This window comes from Aythya ferina (assembly GCF_964211825.1).
Source record: "Aythya ferina genome assembly, chromosome: 4".
NCBI lineage: Eukaryota > Metazoa > Chordata > Aves > Anseriformes > Anatidae > Aythya > Aythya ferina.
In genome coordinates, this window is record NC_140300.1 from 17,887,734 (window position 1) to 17,907,471 (window position 19,738).

At 38.9% G+C, this 19,738-nt stretch overlaps 1 protein-coding gene across 6 annotated transcripts in view; it reads right to left on the bottom strand.

Annotated features, from left to right (window-relative positions):
- KCNIP4 (potassium voltage-gated channel interacting protein 4) overlaps window positions 1-19,738 on the bottom strand; it is a 444,218-nt gene that overhangs the window by 257,914 nt on the left and 166,566 nt on the right. The window lies entirely within an intron of this gene.

Genomic DNA, 19,738 nt, shown 5'->3' on the forward strand with positions numbered 1-19,738 from the left:
ATGTTGACAATTGTCAAGACTGTCTTTCTCGACAATCCATTTTTGAGGGGGAAAAAATGCTGTCAGGTAGAGTTTACATTAACATTTGTGATGCTGGATCCTCAACACTCCAGAGTTTTACCACAACTGCGAGTACTCATCTTCCTACAAGTAGCAGAACGATGACCAACAAAACAGTACCAGGCTGAACCCAGACTGTCCCTCTGGCTAAAGTGACACAATGTGACAATGAACCCAAGCCTGCTCAAGATAACCTGGTACTGCTGAGTAACACAAGGGCTTATGCTGTAAACACAGAACCATGCCTATCAGCAGCTGAGCTTAGAAGACAGAGACTTAAAAGTATAACATCCAAAATACTTTGGAAGTTGTATTTAATGTTCACATGCAAAGTTTAGCTTTTCATGTAAAGTTTATATTATTATACATTACAAAGCTGGCAAGTGCTCCTTTCATACCCTTTCCCTTTTTCCTTTTGCTTTCAGGCATGCATTTACAGGGTGTGGAATTTACAGAGAATTAAATGTCAGCTATTTTAGGATTCATTCCTTCAGTGCACATAGACTATATAATGAAAATGGTTTCCTGTACTTCAATTATTCAAGCAAAGGTGTCTATACATAATTATTATTAAGAAACCTAATTTGGATTCGCATTCACATTTTGATGTGACTTATGTTACTGTGATGGCTTTCTGCTAACAAGGCATTAGTGATTATTTCTGAAATACCAAGGCCTAAATGGCAGCAATGTTTAGACCAGGAAAGAGAACATTCTGAGAGTTTGACTTTCATTTAACCTATATTTTCCAGTAGTGAGAGATAGTGAGAATCTAATTCATCACATCACATCCTTTTCATTTCTTAAGAAATTCTTCAAGTGTTTTTGTAGTTTCTGATCCATTCAGCTGTACAGTAGCAAAAATTTAAAATGTGAGTAACTGCGGCAAGAAATAATACTGTAATAGAAGTGCTAAAAGGACATAAATATTTATAGCCTTCCTATTTTTAAGAAGACTCTGAGGGCTGTGAAAACACAGTACCTGCTCTCAACTACCACTGATGGCACTATAGGCATCTGATCACCCTCTTCAATAGAGAGGACACCACCACATATGTCCTTAATGCAGTTATAGTTGTGCAGCTTTAGAAAACTCATATTTTATAGATTATTTACTCTTTAAAAAATAAATATTTTGGGGAAAGCCATGTGTTTGGCAGGGAAATCCTAAAGATAAACAATCTTTTTCTGTGACACCCAGTAATTCTGTGGAAGCTGCTGAGCTATGTGAAAAATAGCCAACGTTCTACAGGGAAATAACAAATGTCCTACATGCTCTCCTCACACTCGAGCACTTGTTCTTAAAATGTCCTCTCTTTGGCTGCACACATGTATGCAAATATACATACACATTTGCAAATATATACATATCTATGATTTACACTTGGAAAATAATCAGTGTGTTTTGTCTGTAAAAATCTCACGTGAATTACTTCATTGTAAGGCTTTTCTTTCTTCTTTGTTTTACTTTGTGCCATTTTTCTGTAATACAGAGCAACATTTAGTGCTGTTGGTGTGATAAATAATGCAACCCAAACTGCTGGTCATCAAGCGCAGAATGTGACAAGGGCATCTGATTGCCCGCAATCCAAGCTCTGGCAGCCACGACTATGTCTGTGACCCCTGCTAGAGCGTCCTTGCTGAAGGTAGTTTTTCCTTTCTTTCCTATTAGCTATGACTTTATAAATGGTGAAGTCAAAACTGAAGAAATCTTTTTGTCCATTAGAAATCCTAGACAATAGTCACAGCTTCTTAAAACTACAGTTGTAAACAAAACAGCATCACAATGTCAACTGTCACTATGCCTGAACTTGACTGATTGGAGAAAAAATAATGCGAATAATTTACATGTGCCATTGGTATTTTTTGCTCTTTAGTCTAAAAAGCTGGCATTTCAATTTCCTCTGTAGATAGTTTGTCCTATCCTAAAAATAATAAAATATGTCTACTTCAAAACAGTATTTTCATTACAAATGTTTAATTTACTTCAGTTTATGCCACATAAAATTCCAAAGTCTAACTCAATATAGAAATCACGTATGCATACATATGCATATATACTAAAAGAATCTGCAAAATTGCATACAATGCATACATGCTTACCTCTATGAAATGGAAACAAATCAATACCCTTTCCTCTACTACATCTTCCCTGTTACATAAACAGGAAAAAACTTGTAATTGTAATGATGACTTCACCTTCTGTTCCACATCTTAGTGTCTTGATATTGATTTGCTATATTAGGGATGCTCTACTGCACAATGTCTGAAAAACAAACCGGGACTGTGACTCCAAAAATACAGAAAGCATTTATGTTGTTACCACCTGCCTTCTCTTAAGCATGTATCTCTTTATAATCTAAGTACTAAATCTCTCCAGATCTTCTGTCTTGAAATACATATCTTTATATATATGTAAACAAGATATATACTTTTTCTATCTTGAATTACAGAATACTAGAATGGGTTGGGTTGGAAGGGACATTAAAGATCACCCACTTCCAACACCTTGCCGTGGGCAGGGACACCTCCCACTAGACCAGGTTGCTCAAAGCCCCATCCAGCCCAGCATTAAACACTTCTTTGTCCTTTAATACTTCTTAAAATGAAAATACAGTAACTGCTACATTCCTTTGACTCAGTCCTCGGTCCTCCGTGGGACCGAGTGCTCACAACTCCACACAAAAACTAACCAAGCTCAATCATTTTTAGGAAGTAAACCCATTAGAAATAGCAAAATTTGATCAAATGCTTCATAAAAGGTGTCAGCAGAGATAAAGTCCACAGGCTACATGACTATATCAGAAACACTTTGTCTCCAACTGGTTGGATTTGCTGTAGCTATCTTTGATAGAGCAAGTTTTTATTCAGAAAAGTGTGATACTGACAACAGAAGAATTAAGAAAAAAATACCAGAACATTCTCCTCCTCAGGAAAGTTTTTCAAATGCAGTAGTAAAGGGGAATTTATAATCATTTCTGACTTTAACCTTTGATAGTACTGCTCTGCAATATACATAATGGTTACAACTGTTCTGCAGAAAAATATTTCCACCTTCAAGACAGAGCAGAGGAACTATATACCTGATGACTTCTAACTGCTTTGGAGCATCATTACACAACAGCTATTTTTAAAACAAAATCAATTACACCCCACAACTTTGAAGCTGCACCTTTACCTTGCTCACAGTGATGTTAAAGCTCTTGATTTAAAGATAAAGAGTGTGTTTAATATGCTTCCTGCACAGAGCTGATGTACAACTAGACTTCATATCACCGTCCCTTCTGCTAAAGAAACTTCAGTGTGAGGCTGGCCATGCATTGCAATCATATGAAATGCAAACAGAGACATGGAGAAACAGCTGTTTTTCCAATATAGTAAATTCTTCAGGGAAATTTGTGCTGGAGGAAGCAATAAATGCATCAGCAACCACTGACACACTGATAATTACTGCAAAGCAAAAGAACATCTGCATGCAAGGAGGACTAAAAACAACATTACAACTAGTGCAAAGAAAAATGATAAAAATAACACACTATGATGGGGAGTGGAACAAAAATGTCCCCTTTTGCTGATCGCTAGCATATTACTCAAGAATTTCATGTTGAATCATGCTTTTATTGCTTGATAGCTTGTGCTTTTCTTGACTGAAATAATTTACACCTCATTTAATAACAGATGTTTCCCTACTCTTTCAAAAAATCTGACCAAGACCTGACAAACCAGCTCTGTGGCAGTGGACTTATCTACTCTCCAGAAGTTATTCTTGGGAAAACACACGCACCTTACAGTTTATTTAAACCAAATGAGCACTCTAGATTCATGGAAAATGCTGTGCAAAACAGCAAGTTAAGACATATTGCCACAATTTATCATTTGCCTAAACAAACACAAAAGTTCCCAGAAGAACAAAGAGCAATATACTAAAGTCCACATTGGGAGGTTTAAATAAAGCAGATGACTGTAAATTTTGCAAGATTTTTCTCATAATAATACTTATGCTTTCCCGTTGTGATTGGTTAGGGGAAAAAAACAAACAAACAAAAAACTTATCTGGCATATTTCTGTTGTGCCTTTCCCAAAGAAAATGGAGCCATGGGGTACCAAACAGGCTGTTCTGGATGTGAGCTGCTATTATGGTAACTCTCTTTCACAGCAACAGAGGCTCTTTCGCAGGCTCATCTTCATCATTTCCAGTTGCTATTAGCCTCATCTCGGGGTTCACAAATTTGCTTATCACTCTACGTACTACAAATGCATATGAACCAAAGAAAAGAAGCTGTAATACTGATGGGAAAAGCAGGAGGAGGGAACATATATTCTTCAAAACATGCAAATACATGTCATAAAATTCATCACAATATTGCCTAAGTGGGAAAGTTAATTTCTATTACTAAACCACCTACTGTGGTTTATATTTTTTTCTGATAAAATTTTAGGATGACATTGTTTATTTAAAATTTCTTGATTTTGTTATTATTATTATTATTATTCACCACTGAAGTCATGGTAACACTGTCAATTTTTTTATGTCACTGTGGCAGCACCGAGCTCCGTTGTCTGGGTATTACCCTCCTGTCCTTTTCACAGCCCCCTGTTACTGCCCAGAAACTGCACCAATGTTCCATTTCTGTACAGCAAACTTGTTAGTTGTCCATGGCATTTTTGCTATAGAATACATATGATTTTTTAAATCACTTTTTTAATGTCAATTTGTTTAATGTTCTGAGCACAGCTTACTTTCAAGAAAGCGGAATGAGAAACTGAAGAGCTTTGATTATGTTAATAGAGATGGTGACTAATACCTTTCTTGCCACTCTCAAAATCAGTCCAAAAGTACTTCTGATGCAAATTTAAGCTCTTCTGCCCATGCATCTTGTTGATCACTTTTAAATTCTCCCTAGGCATTTTCTCTTGTGCTTTAATTCTCCTTCCAAAGAAAGTAATAGGTTGCGATACAGTTTTCAGGACAAAAACAGGCAATACAGTGATGTCAGATAAGAATGAATGCACAGAGTATGGCCCAATAGAATTGTTCCATATTAGAGATAAATGGAAGCCTCTTTGGGAAAGATAACCCCCAGATCCCTCAAGTATTCTACTCCTTACCTGCTAAATGCCTAGAAAGCGAGTTTGCAGGTATTCAAGCAAACCCTGATTAGAACACAACTGATATTTTGGCAACTCATTCTGGGAGGAAGAGGAATAATCAGTCAAGAGCTTAAAATAATGCTGAAATAAGTAAAACATACAGGCAGAATGGGCAAACCACTGCAACCATACAAACACTCCTGGAAAGTCTGCATTAAATATTGCCATTACATTGGCTGTTCTAGGCATTGAGGACTTTAGGAAAGGAAAACTAATGCTGCTTTCTACATAATTTTCAGACAAATTTTATCAACGTGTTTGGACTGAAGGACAAGTTTTTCCTGTGCTTCCTTTATTACCTATTTTTTCAACGTTAATTAGAGGGTTTCAGGGAGTTTCTGCATTTTGTATAATCTGTTAATGAGGCTTTTCAGTGGAAATGCTCTTAAGAGGCTAGGTAATCTCTCTATTTCTTCTAAAACTAGACAAACATTAAAATAGTTGATTCTAAATGACACTGACACTATTTGTATATTATACATAAAGCACATGATTCAATTCTAAATGAAAAAATGAATACAAATTAGACATAGACATGTATTCTTGACAATTTAAAAGAGGTAACAAAACAAGAGTGGAACATGAATAACTGGAGTGTTTCAAGGACAGCAAAAGAAAATGTTCAAGGAGGTGTTTCTACACATTTTCTTGGTGTTCTCTTCAGTAAAAGGATGCAATCCCAGATCCCAAAGCACCTGAACTCTGAAGCTAAGATTAAGCCCCAGAGGAAAATAAATAAATAAATAAATAAATAAATAAATTACATGCAGCAAATTGAACAAGTGCATAAGCAAGGAAACCAATGGAAAGGAACTGAGTGAACAAAGAACAAAGCTAGAACAAAGAACTTGCTAGAAAAAAGTAGAAGAACATGATCTCACACAAGCATGGAAACCGCTATTATCTCAGTCCTGGGAAGTTCATTCCTCCAGCAGCACAGTTTATTTACAGAAGACCATCCTTTTTTCATGAGCTGGGGAGCACATTTGTTTACCCTATACCAAGACCTCATCAGAAAGTTGCGTGAAGATATGTGTAAATGCTTAAGAGTATTTTATTTCCTCAGTGGGGAAGCTCTTTTAGTCCTGGCCAATTATTAAAGACATTCATTAGGAAAATCCAGCACAGATGTACCAATATTTACCAACCATCATTGACCAACTAGACTGCCTTCTGTGATGAAATGACTGGCTTAGTTGATGTCATTCACCAAGACCTTAGCAAGATTTTTCACCGAGTGGTGGTGAGTAGTAGACAGGCTGCTGTGCAGGGCTCCCATTGAGAGAGACCACTTCTAAAATTTGAAAAGACTCAAAAATTCAGCCTTAACCAAGCTGTTTATTCATTTGTTTGACTAAGAGAAAAAATTGTAGACTCGGTACTGCTATCATTCCTTTCCACAGTTCTGAGACATTTCACCATTCTTCATTACAGGAAGGATACACTGGAGAACATTGGTGAAGGACAACACAGTCATTGTTCTCAACTTGGAGATTAATTACAGAGAAGTTACCTAAATGTTTCATAAGGGTTTGTAAATCATCTTGTACCTCTTATGCCATTTATATAACTTTCTGGAATAAGTTTCTAAAGAATTAAGACAACAAATAAATACATCATGTTCTAACAACAAGGTTGCCATTTCTCCAACCATAAAAAACTTGTGGGTTTTATGATTTTACTGCAATAATGGTGGGTAATAATTGACCAGATGTATTTTATCCACGTAAAATATGTCTCCATTACAGGAGTAATATTACCCATGTATTTGCAGGCAGGAGAATCCATTCTTCTATACCTTACATTTCTATAATTACCCTAGGAACTAGCCATGAGATAAAGAACCAAAAAAATTCATCAAAACACCAGATGATTAACTGACAACTATCAAATCCTCTATCTAAAAAATATAACCTTGAGGGAAGTACATGGAAAGTGCACTTGCATTCTATTGTCTTACACATGCTCACAATAAACCTCAATGATTGCTATTTTTATATTTTTAACTACTGAGAAGTGAGCTGAATCCCTCTGGTAGGTAAATTAATAAAACTTTAATTTTGGTCTTTTTTTGATTTTTAATGAGCTGACATACTGAGATACCTAAATTACCATTTCAAATGCTTCCCTTAGTTTTTGTCTCTGTTTTCTCTTCAAAAATTTGCATTTTAAATGTTTTCTCATGAAGTTTTTCTTTATCGTTAGAATATACTAGATAGTAGATTTTATGTTTAGTGACACAGTAAATAATATTTCAGTATAAGTTTTATGTATATATATTTGTTCCTGTAAACATATTCTATTCCTGTATAGTTAAACAGATTCTATTTTCAGACATAGACACCTAGCAACTTTGTGAAAGCTCAGGGTAAAATAAAAAAGACAGAGAAATAAGATAAGGTGGATATTTTGGCCGCAGGCACTATTTTCGTTAGCTCTGAGATTGTTTTTTAGTGGTTAAAGTTGGTTCTAATATTTCTAATTTTAGAAATAAATTATTATTTAATTCTACGGAATACCAGTTTTAATCGTATGCTTAGCTATTGGCATACTGAGGTGTTTCACATTGTGCCTAGACTTACCAGATTGGGGAATCTAGATATTAATTTAATATTTTATAATCCAAAAACAAATTATTATTTTTGTTTTGTTTTGTTTGTTTTCTTCTGCGTTTCATTTGTTCAATTCCACTACTAAGAATTCTTAAGATAGCGTAGATACCAATGTCCAGAAAGTATTACAAGTTAATACAATTCAGCTGTCATCTTCAGCTTCACTTTCACCTGTTTATTGTGGGTTAGCCTATGATTAATGGAGCCAATCCTTGCTTGAAGCTTGAAAGCTACTCTTCATTAATTTCCACTTTCATGCCACACACTGATGAACATCATATAGCCTGGAGCATCCTCTTGCTCTGCTCTTTTGCTTAGCCAGAAAGTTCAATTTAAACAACCACTATAAAATAAACTAAGAGGAGAGAAAATAAAATAATACTTGTGGAAACTAAAGAAATAACATTGTGTGAAATGGAAGATGTGATTAAGGGCAACGAGTGCCAGCGATCTTTATTATTAAGTACTTTTTCAGGAAGGAGGTGCTGCACCACCTGAGCCCTGTAATATACTTTCCTTCATCACCATCCCAAGTAAGACACTAATAGGGCAAACTCCATATCCACACCCTGGACAGCTCCCATGCATTTAAAATATTTGCATGTCTTTATAGAATCACAGAATCATAGGATGGATTGTGTTGGAAAGCACCTTAAAGATCATCTAACTCCAACCCCCTGACATGGGCACGGACACCTTCCACCAGACCAGGTTGCTCAAAGCCACATCCAACCTGTCCTTAAATACTTCCAGTGATGGAGCATCCACAGCTTTTCTGGGCACTATTTTCTCAGTGCCTCACTACCTCTGAGTAAACAATTTCTTTCTAATACCTAACGTAAGTCTATCCTCTTTTAACTAAAAGCCATTACACTCTGTCCTATCACTCAATTCCCTGACAAAGAGTCCCTCCCCAGCTTTCCTGTAGCCCCCTTTAAGGTACTGGAAGGCCACTCTAAGGTCTTCCCAAAGCTTTCTCTTCTCCAGAATGAACAACCCCAACTCCCTCAGCCTGTCTTCATAAGAGAGGTGCTTCAGTCCTCTGATCAGATCATCTTCATGGACCTCCTCTGGACTGTCTCAAATACTTGTGTCCCCGCCCGGGGGCTGCACAGCTGAATGCAGCATGCCCAGTAGCATCTCATGGGTGGGGTATCTTGATGTGAAGCAGCATGTTCTCATTGAGTAGCTGCTTGACCACAGAAATGATGAATAAAATTGCTCACTTCTAGGAAAATCCTGTAAGTGCTCAAGGGTGGGATCTGGGCAGTATGATGTCCATCAGTTCATCTGATGCTGGTTGTTCTCAGCTTCTGAAGGCAGGTAAGACTATCTACATTGTGCTTTCTCCACTTCTAGTGGTAAAATTGCCAATACATGATATTTTTATCAATACTTTATGGAGTCTGAGTGATGTACTGAAATACATAGCAAACAGTAGCGCTGGTGCCTTAAAGACAGGATAGCATTCTAGGCATTGAACTAGTGTTTTCAAAAATGCAGAACATGAAATGAAACGAAATGAAAATGACAAAAACAAAAGAAAAAACAAACAAACAAAAACCAAAAAACAAAACAGTAAATTCCTGCCTTTTGGACATGACTTATATTGCAGACATCAGTGCCTTGGCTATCGAAATCAGAAATCAATCTGCTAGAAAGAAAACGGAAATATGAATTCAAAGGTGACATACCCAAAAAACTTCTTTTGATGGTGTTTTCTTTGTATTTCTGTTTGTTTGTTTGTAGTTTTACTTATTCCCTGTTTACTTTTAATATCTGCATTTACATTGGCTTTGAATGTCTTCTATTAAATGTTTTTTTTTTACCTGCCATCTGTGATTAGGATGAATCCTCTGACTGGTTTCTATTGGTCCTCTGTCAAATTCATGGGGTGTATGCTGGGGATTAGAAAACTAATCCCCAGCATACACCCCAGTGTGTGTTATTTCTAACAATGTTCTACATGAAATAAATATTTTTTCCACAGTGTGGCAGCAAAGCCTTTTCAGACAAAGAACTGTATCATATCAAGAACTTTTGCTAAGTCAGTTGAAAGGTATCAATTGCTGAAGTCAGAGTCCATAGATTCCTCGATGCCAGCAAACTGGATTCTGTTTGGAAGACTTACTCTCTACTATAGAATTGTAAATTGCTGCAGGGTCATCTTCTTGCTTTACCACAATTATTTTCTAATGGTTCTTTTTTCCATAATAACGATATTGAAATAGTTCACAAACATTTATAATGATGTTTTGCTGTGCTATACCACTATGCTGCCCACAGGCAAAAACGTCAAAGAAACCTTCTTCTGTAACATTACATAGGAAGAACATTGGAACACTCAGGCAAGTAGTTAGTGTCCTGCAGTTCTGTAAGTGTTGTGAATCAGATACAGGAATGATGCAGAGCACTGCAGGTCAAACTAGGTTCTATTTTTCATTCCCGATGCCCAACATTTTGTTTTATTTTATTCTAATCCTCTGCTAATTGCAAGAGAGAAGACAAAAGTAATGAAATCTAATTCCTGAAGAATTACATTAGACAAAAACATTTAAAGCCCCAGACTCAGGATCACTACTTATAAAAAGGAAAAATTATAATAGCTTTTCTGTGATCAATGGCTAAAACCTTCCTGATTGCAGCAATGTTCCAGCATGTCGTCTGACTCCTGTTTTCCATCTCAGTTAAAATAAATGAAGAAACAGAGTGCTTTTCATTCCTTCTAATTTTCACCCACATTTACTAGTTACAACTTCTAGGTACAGTACACTTACTAAGTGAACAGGTTGAAGCTGCCTGAATCTGAGCACGTCTATTTTGATCATTAGTTTACTTTTGACCTTCTCAAGAACACTACTTATTCTTTCACATTTGAAGCCAAAGGGCAAAATTCTTTTTTATATATGAGGTTCTCACTTTCTTGAAGGCTTAAGATAAAATTGTTGTTACTCTGGAAAAGGTAAAAATCATTTTTTCCAGGAAAATTGCTTATTCATTCAGTATGTTTCAAAGCAATTCATATAATAAAATACTTTGTATAATCATGAAAATAATAAAATATTTAATTATGGATGTATGAAATAAGGAAACTAAACAGTATGGTTGATTTGTTTTCTGAAATAGACAAAAAAAAAGATTAAATTTTAGGGAATAATGTCTAATGTGAAAATAAGTAAAAAACACAGTGTCTGAATTAAAATCAGTTAATTAAATCAGTATTTTAGATGTAGATCATCTTATTTGACATCTACAGTATGGATTTTTTAGGCATCTGGCTGGACCTATATCTACAGTGTAAGAATAATGAATTCTTCTTTCTGGATGGATGATGAAGTACACTGAACACTGAGCCTTAATCTTGAAACTACTCAGAGATCTCTCATAAGATACATGTGCTCAATATGAACACACATGTATCTACTTGAAGATACTTCATTTGGTCTAAATATAAATCTAAACCTTATTACGTGAAATTTGGATTTACAGAAATTCAGACAAACTACAATGGATACAATGTGTTATATCAAAGAAGTTCGTTTCTCATCTGGGACTTGCTCACTCATGATTTAAACACACAGTGATAAATTACTTCTGGGAAAGCATCTAATGGTGTGTATCAAACAGAAGAAACTATTAAACTCTAATATTTAAAACTGTGGGAGGAAATAAATATTTGTCTACACTCAATCCAGTCTTGAAAAAATAGTGAGGATTTAAATTTAAAAAAAAAAAAAAAAAAAAAAAGCAATTTCCTTAAACTTTCAATATCAGTGTTGGCATTGCATGTCAACACTGCATGACCCACGATATAAATCTTTTAGAAATAATTCTATTATTACTGTCATATTGTGGTAAATCAATACTGACTTTCTGTCTTGTCACCCTCCTTTATCTTCAATAATGGAACAAGGCTATTTTAATGGTATAAGTCAGATTTATCCATGTTATGGATGACTTCAAGTCCATTTACTACAAAACTACTACTACAAGGTCATCCATAATCAGTTCTTAACTTCAATATATTATAAAACATTTCAAATTAATTTCAGAAAAGTTTAATGAAAGCAGTTAAAGGAACAGAGCATGTGTGCTGCTTATGTGTTGCCCACAGCTATGATAATGACCTATTGATCTTAGACCAAGGTATTTCCTATATTCAAAGACCGATTATTAAATATCAGAAGTACAGAATATTTTGGCATAATTTAAAATGGGCATTTTTAGCTAACACGTTTAGGATTACTGTATGTTAAATACTCTAAGAAATTGAAGAATTTAAAAGGAATGATGAAGAGTATATATAGACATTTTAAAATGGTAACAGTGATAGTTCCTATTGCTTATTGAAGTGAATTGTAACAGCATAGTTGTGGAATCTCACATGTAGGCTGCCCAACATCCATGCACACAAACACAAACTTACCTGTTAGATAGTTACATGTATTTTAAAAACAGATTCAAGATCATCTGACTATATCCTGGTCTCCTAAATTCTGCTTCAGGTAAGCATTTTGCTGAATTAAAGAGTATTGCAGTAATGTATGAATTCCTGAAGGTAAATTAGAATCATAGAATTGTTTGGGTTGGAAGGGACCTTAAACACCATCTAATTCCAACCCCCCTGACATGGGCAGAGATGCCACCCACTAGACCAGGTTGTTCAAAGCCCCATCCAACCTGACCTTTAACACCTCCAGGGATGGGGCATCTACAACATCTCTGGGCAACCTTTTCCCAGTGCTACACCACCCTCTGGGTCTTTCTTGTGCTGGGGAACCCAGAGCTGAATACTCTAGGTGGGGTCTCATGGGTAGGAGTAGAGGTGGAGAATCACCTCCCTTGACCTGCTGACCATGCTTCTTTTGATGCAGCCCAGGATTTGGTTGGCTTTCTGTGCTACAGGCGCACATTGCTGTCTCACATTGAGCTTCTCATCAACCAACATGCCCAGGTCCTTCTCCTCAGGGCTCTCAATCCATTCTCTGCCCAGAAAGTATTTGCTCTGGCCCAGATGCAGGACCTTCGCTTTGTTGAACTTCATGAGATTTGCACAGGCTCACATCTCAGGTCCCTCTGGAAGGCATACCTTCCCTCCAGCATGTCAACTGCACCACACAGCTTGGTGTCATCAGCAAACTTGCTGAGGATGCACTCAATCTGACTATCCATGTCACTGACAAAAATGTTAAACAGTGCTGGTCCCAATACCAACCCCTGAGGAACACCACTACTTACTGATCATTACTGGCATTGAAGCATTGACCACAACTCTTTGAGTACAATTACCCAGCCAATTCATTACCCACTGAGTAGTACATCCATCAAATCCATGTCTTTCCAGTTTAGAGACAAGGATATCACAGGTCATAACATCAAATGCTTTCCACAAGTCCAGGTAGATGACATCAGTTGTTCTTCCACTATCCACCAATGCTGTAACCCTGCCATAGAAGGCCACCGGATTTGTGAGGCATGATCTGCCATTAGTGAAGCCATATGGGGTGTCACCAACCACTGTGTTTTTCATGCGCCTTAGTATAGTTTCCAGGAGGATCTGCTCCATGATCTTGCCAGGCACAAGGTGAGAATTACTGGCCTGTAGTTCCCCAGGTCTTCCTGTTTTCCATTTTTAAAAATGGGTCTTATGTTTCCCCCTTGATGAAGACTTCTTCATCAGACTGCCATGACTTCTCAAATATGATGGCCAGTAACTTAGCAACCTCTGTGGGGAAACCTGATTGGATTTCCTTGCATTTATTGAGCACTTAAAATAAGCATACTTAGAGTAGACTTAAGTCAAAATTAGATGTCAGTCTGTCTTAAAACCACGTAACGGTAGTTCTTGCCATTGCTTTTAATGTCCACCCTCCAGCAAGGGAAACTTGAGCTCGTATTCAAATAAACCCAAAATTGTAAGTACACAAAGCAATGCAGGCACAACAAGAAAGTCAGCTCATTTACCTCATTGAACTCCATGCTGCAATTAGTTTGTTTAAAGTTGAATTAGCTCTTTCTGAACAATACTGCAGTCATCAGGACAAACATTCATAAAATATCCCTGCACTGTCTTCAATTAAGTTGTCCCTGCTGTGCTTCACATGAGTTTCAGTGAACCAGTCTACCGCAACCCAATACATTCTCTGGTGAGTGCTTTCTTTTTATGTTGGGGAATATCACCACAGAATTCTCCCTGGTACTTAAAAGATTATCTTCACTTCAAAATCACTAACAATCGATTTAAAAATACATACACAAATACAAGAATCAGCTTTTGAGTTGTAGCAAAGACCTAAGTTTCTATTTTCCTTCCTATCTTCTCAAAGTTTAGCGATTGCATAGTTTCAAGATTAGAAAGGTCATTGGAGGAAAAAAAATATTTCAGTTTGAAAGTTATAAATTAAGGTCTCTTCACGAAAAATAGGTTTAGCTTGGATGAGAAAGAATTAATGTCTCTCTCAGAATCTTTGGAAAGACCATGATTCCTCTAGAGAGGAACAAATATTCCACAAATGGGATGTGATGATTTAATGAAGTGGGAAAAAAAAAAAGTTTTTTAAATTTTATATATATATTTGTGTGTGTGTTTGTTTGCACACAAACACAGAATGCAATTTGCTTTTATGGGCTGATGCTGCCTCCACAAACAAATATGCAATGAAACTACAGAGCTATGGTTTATTGAGTTCTTATAATTGTCTAACTAGTTTCACAACATCCAAAAGAAACTAGAGAATGACATAGAGATAAAAAGCAAGTCAAAAGGTTTTGAGAGAGTGTATTACAAACATTTCTAAACAAAGGTAGAATTCATTCAGTAATACTGCATTATTAGTCTAGGAATTTACATTATTATGCACAAATACATGTGCTCTGTATAGTTTAACATTGCAATAATTTTTGTTATATGGGTTTAGAAAATACTGTGACACCACGTTTTGTTCTCTTAGGTACTGTCTCTACTTATGGTCTCTCAGTGCATAGTTAGATCATCCTCACAGAAGGAATGAGACTGCTATTTTAACCCTCTTTAACAACTTGTCCCTGCCTTATTTTCTATACCCTCTCAAGGTATACAATGGATGCATCATCATGTGGTCTTTTTAAAGAGCACCACCATGCTCAAGCACAGACACAGCTGAATGTGCAGCTTTATACATTTATAGGGAGGGAATGGTGCCTTGCCCTGTTAATATAATGTATGAGGGTTTAAAAAAAATAAAAAATAAAAATAACAGTAAATAAATTAGGCATCAGGATCTCTACGTTATATCAAAGAACTAACTGTGTATGAATCAAAGGTTTAGCAATACTTAACCAATACTTACTTTAGCAATAAAGTAAGGTAGTGAGTAGTGGAACTTCAAAAAAAAAAAAAAAAAGATAAAGATTTTCTCTTCCATTTCTCCATAACTGAAGGAAGGGACAGGCATTTTACAAGATCTTGCAAAACATTACTTGAGATTTATTCCTGATCTCTTCCATTTGTTCACTGTTGAGTTGTTCTCTTCAATCAGTGCTCTTTTAATATATTTTACATGCAATGATTTCAAATGGACTGCAGCAAAAATATGAAAAACTCTCAGCATCTAAAGGGATGTACAGGCACAAAGATTTCTGGAGCCTTACTTTCCCCTTTTCCAGCTATAGTTATAATGAAAGAGTTGTTCTGAAGAAGCACATGTTAAATTCAAAGGGAATATACAGTCCTGAAATAAAAATTAAAAAAAAAAAAATAATAATAATAAAAAAAAAGTAGTCAAGACTGAGCTGTCAGAGGCATTGGTCAGATTCAACATTTTTAGCTCCAGCTCACTGCTCTGGGTGCTTATGCTACCTGCCACTTTAGAAAAGTAGGTCTGACAGGGCCAATCTGAGTGTTACTAGACATGAAAGTATACCATTTTCTTGTATTTTTATCATATTTTATTCATGGAAAAATTAAAAAGCTCTAAGTAATTATCCAGAAAGAAGTTATTCAAAATTAGGGGGTAACTTTAGAAATATAGGGCCAAAAGCATACTTTGACTTATCCAGAAAAATTAATCCTATTACTGTGGAATAACAAATATTTATATACATCTGTAGTTACAAAGATGCCACTGTGTAGGAAACTAGAGAATTACCTTTGAATGCATCAGTTTATTCATGGTAGCTTTTTTGACTGCATGGTTAAAAAACATTCTGCTTTCTCATGTACTTCACTCACACGTGTATCAAGGGGATAAGAGCACACAAATAGGAAATTACTACTTTTACTAATTTTACAGTATCCTACCTTTTAGTAATTCTTAATGAGTCTTGGCCTTGCTTTTTTCACAGCAAATGAACAGTAAACAGTTCAGAAGATAAAGGCATATGTTCATCCTTAACAAAATAATTAGAGTTAATAGAAGCCAGGAATATGCATATTTTTTGCAGATTTGGAATGTAAAATATATTGTACACTGGAAAACAAAAGTATGCCAAGCATTAGTACCTTTATACTTTAATGGCAAAGAAAGCGTACAAGAAATTAAGCAGCATGCTATAGCTATGCCACAGCTTTTAAAGGATTCCCAGCACCACTGATATTTGGAAATGCTATTTTGGCAGAAGACAATATTGGCTATAATAGGTTCTCTGAAGTCAAGAATTAATGCCTATCCTTTGGATAGGCATTAATTCTTGAATTAATGGAAGGGGGATGGGGCTGAGGCTAGGATTGTTGGGGCTGTGCCAGGGGGAACAATGGCAAGGCCGGAGGATAAGGCAATGGCCCAGCTGAAGTGCATCTACACCAATGCACGCAGCATGGGTAACAAACAGGAGGAGCTGGAAGCCATCGTGCGGCAGGCAGGCTACGACTTGGTTGCCATCACGGAGACGTGGTGGGACCAGTCTCATGACTGGAGTGCTGCAATGCCTGGCTATAAGCTCTATAGAAGGGACAGGCAGCATAGAAGGGGTGGTGGTGTGGCTCTCTATATTAGAGAGTCTTTCGAGGCTGTAGAACTCGAGGTTGGGAATGACAAGGTCGAGTCCCTTTGGGTTAGGATCGGCAGGGACAACAAGGCTAGTGTCCTGGTCGGGGTCTGCTATAGACCGCCGAACCAGGATGAGGAGACGGATGAGGAATTCTACAGGCAGCTGACAGAGGTTGCAAAATCATCAGCTCTTGTACTCGTGGGGGACTTCAACTTCCCTGACATATCCTGGAAGCACAACACAGCCCTGAGAAAGCAGTCTAGGAGGTTTCTGGAGAGCGTGGAAGATAGCTTCCTGACGCAGCTGGTTAGTGAGCCTACCAGGGGAGGTGCCCCGCTAGACCTTCTCTTCACAAACAGAGAAGGACTGGTGGAGGACGTGATCGTCGGGAGCTGTCTAGGGCAGAGTGACCACGCAATGGTGGAGTTCACTATTCTTGGCGAGGCCAGGAAGGGGACCAGTAAAACCGCTGTATTGGACTTTCGGAGGGCTGACTTTGAGCTGCTCAGGACACTGGTTGGTGGAGTCCCTTGGGAGGCGGTTCTGAAGGGCAGAGGGGTCCAGGAAGGCTGGGTGCTCTTCAAGACGGAAGTCTTAATGGCGCAGGAACGGTCTGTTCCCACGTGCCCAAAGACGAGCTGGCGGGGAAGAAGACCGGCCTGGCTCAACAGAGAATTGTGGCTTGATCTTAGGAGGAAAAAGAGGGTTTATAAGCTTTGGAAAAGTGGGCAGGCCACTAAGGAGGACTTTAAAGAAGTAGCGAGGCTGTGCAGGGACAAAATTAGGAAGGCCAAAGCTCATCTGGAGCTCAATCTGGCTACTGCCGTTAAAGATAACAAAAAACGTTTCTATAAATACATCAACACAAAAAGGAGGACTAAGGAGAATCTCCATCCTTTACTGGATGCGGGGGGAAACTTAGTTACAAGAGATGAGGAAAAGGCGGAGGTGCTCAATGCCTTCTTTGCCTCAGTCTTTAGCGGCAATACCGGATGTTCTCTGGATACTCAGTACCCTGAGCTGGTGGAAGGGGATGGGGAGCAGGATGTGGCCCTCATTATCCATGAAGAACTGGTTGGTGACCTGCTACGGCACTTAGATGTGCACAAGTCGATGGGGCCGGATGGGATCCACCCAAGGGTACTGAGGGAACTGGCAGAGGAGCTGGCCAAGCCGCTGTCCATCATTTATCAACAGTCCTGGCTATCGGGGGAGGTCCCAATCGACTGGCGGCTAGCAAACGTGACGCCCATCTACAAGAAGGGCCGGAGGGCAGACCCAGGAAACTACAGGCCTGTCAGTTTGACCTCAGTGCCAGGAAAGCTCATGGAGCAGATCCTCCTGAGAGTCATCATGCAGCACTTGAAGGGGAAGCAGGCGATCAGGCCCAGTCAGCATGGCTTTATGAAAGGCAGGTCATGCCTGACGAACCTGATCTCCTTCTATGACAGAGTGACGCGCTGGGTGGATGAGGGAAAGGCTGTGGATGTGGTCTACCTTGACTTCAGCAAGGCTTTTGACACCGTCTCCCACAGCATTCTCCTCAAGAAACTGGCTGCTCTTGACTTGGACTGGCGCACGCTTCGTTGGGTTAGAAACTGGCTGGATAGCCGGGCCCAAAGAGTCGTGGTAAATGGAGCCAAGTCCAGTTGGAGGCCAGTCACTAGTGGCGTCCCCCAGGGCTCGGTGCTGGGGCCGGTCCTCTTTAATATCTTCATCGATGATCTGGACGAGGGCATCGAGTGCACCCTCAGTAAGTTCGCAGATGACACCAAGTTAGGTGCGTGTGTCGATCTGCTTGAGGGTAGGAAAGCTCTGCAGGAGGATCTGGATAGGCTGCACCGATGGGCTGAGGTCAACTGCATGAAGTTTAACAAGGCCAAGTGCCGGGTCCTGCACCTGGGGCGCAATAACCCCAAGCAGAGCTACAGGCTGGGAGAGGAATGGTTGGAAAGCTGCCAGGCAGAGAAGGACCTGGGAGTGATGGTGGACAGTCGGCTGAATATGAGCCAGCAGTGTGCTCAGGTGGCCAAGAAGGCCAACGGCATCCTGGCTTGTATTAGGAACAGCGTGACCAGCAGGGCTAGGGAGGTGATCGTCCCCCTGTACTCAGCTCTGGTGAGGCCGCACCTCGAGTACTGTGTTCAAGTTTTGGGCCCCTCGCTACAAGAAGGACATCAAGGTGCTTGAGCGGGTGCAGAGAAGGGCGACGAAGCTGGTGAGGGGCCTGGAGAACAAGTCCTACGAGGAGCGGCTGAGGGAGCTGGGCTTGTTCAGCCTGGAGAAGAGGAGGCTCAGGGGTGACCTTATCGCTCTTTTTAGGTACCTCAAGGGAGGCTGTAGCGAGGTGGGGGTTGGCCTGTTCTCCCACGTGCCTGGTGACAGGACGAGGGGGAATGGGCTTAAGTTGAGCCAGGGGAGTTTTAGGTTAGATGTTAGGAAGAACTTCTTTACAGAAAGGGTTGTGAGGCATTGGAACAGGCTGCCCAGGGAAGTGGTGGAGTCACCATCCCTGGAAGTCTTCAAAAGACGCTTAGATGTAGAGCTTAGGGATATGGTTTAGTGGAGGGCTGTTAGCGTTAGGTTGGAGGTTGGACTCGATGACCTTGAGGTCTCTTCCAACCTAGAAAATTCTGTGATTCTGTGATTCTGTGATTTGGCTGGGAAGCCATGTGGCCAAGATGAACCTCACTGGGCAGACACTACAAATTTTCTGTATCATGTTGTAGGACAATTTCAGACTTCCAGGTTTTTATTATAAAATCCCAACACAGGGTTTTTATTATCCATCCCAACGTGGCCTGAGACACACAAACACCCAGAAGGCCATCACCATCTCCCCTGGAGCCCACCCACCTCATTCACCAGAGGGCCATACTGACATCCAGAGGGACCTCAACAGGCTGGAGTTGATGGGAAATTGAAAAAGTTTGACAAGGAGAATTGCA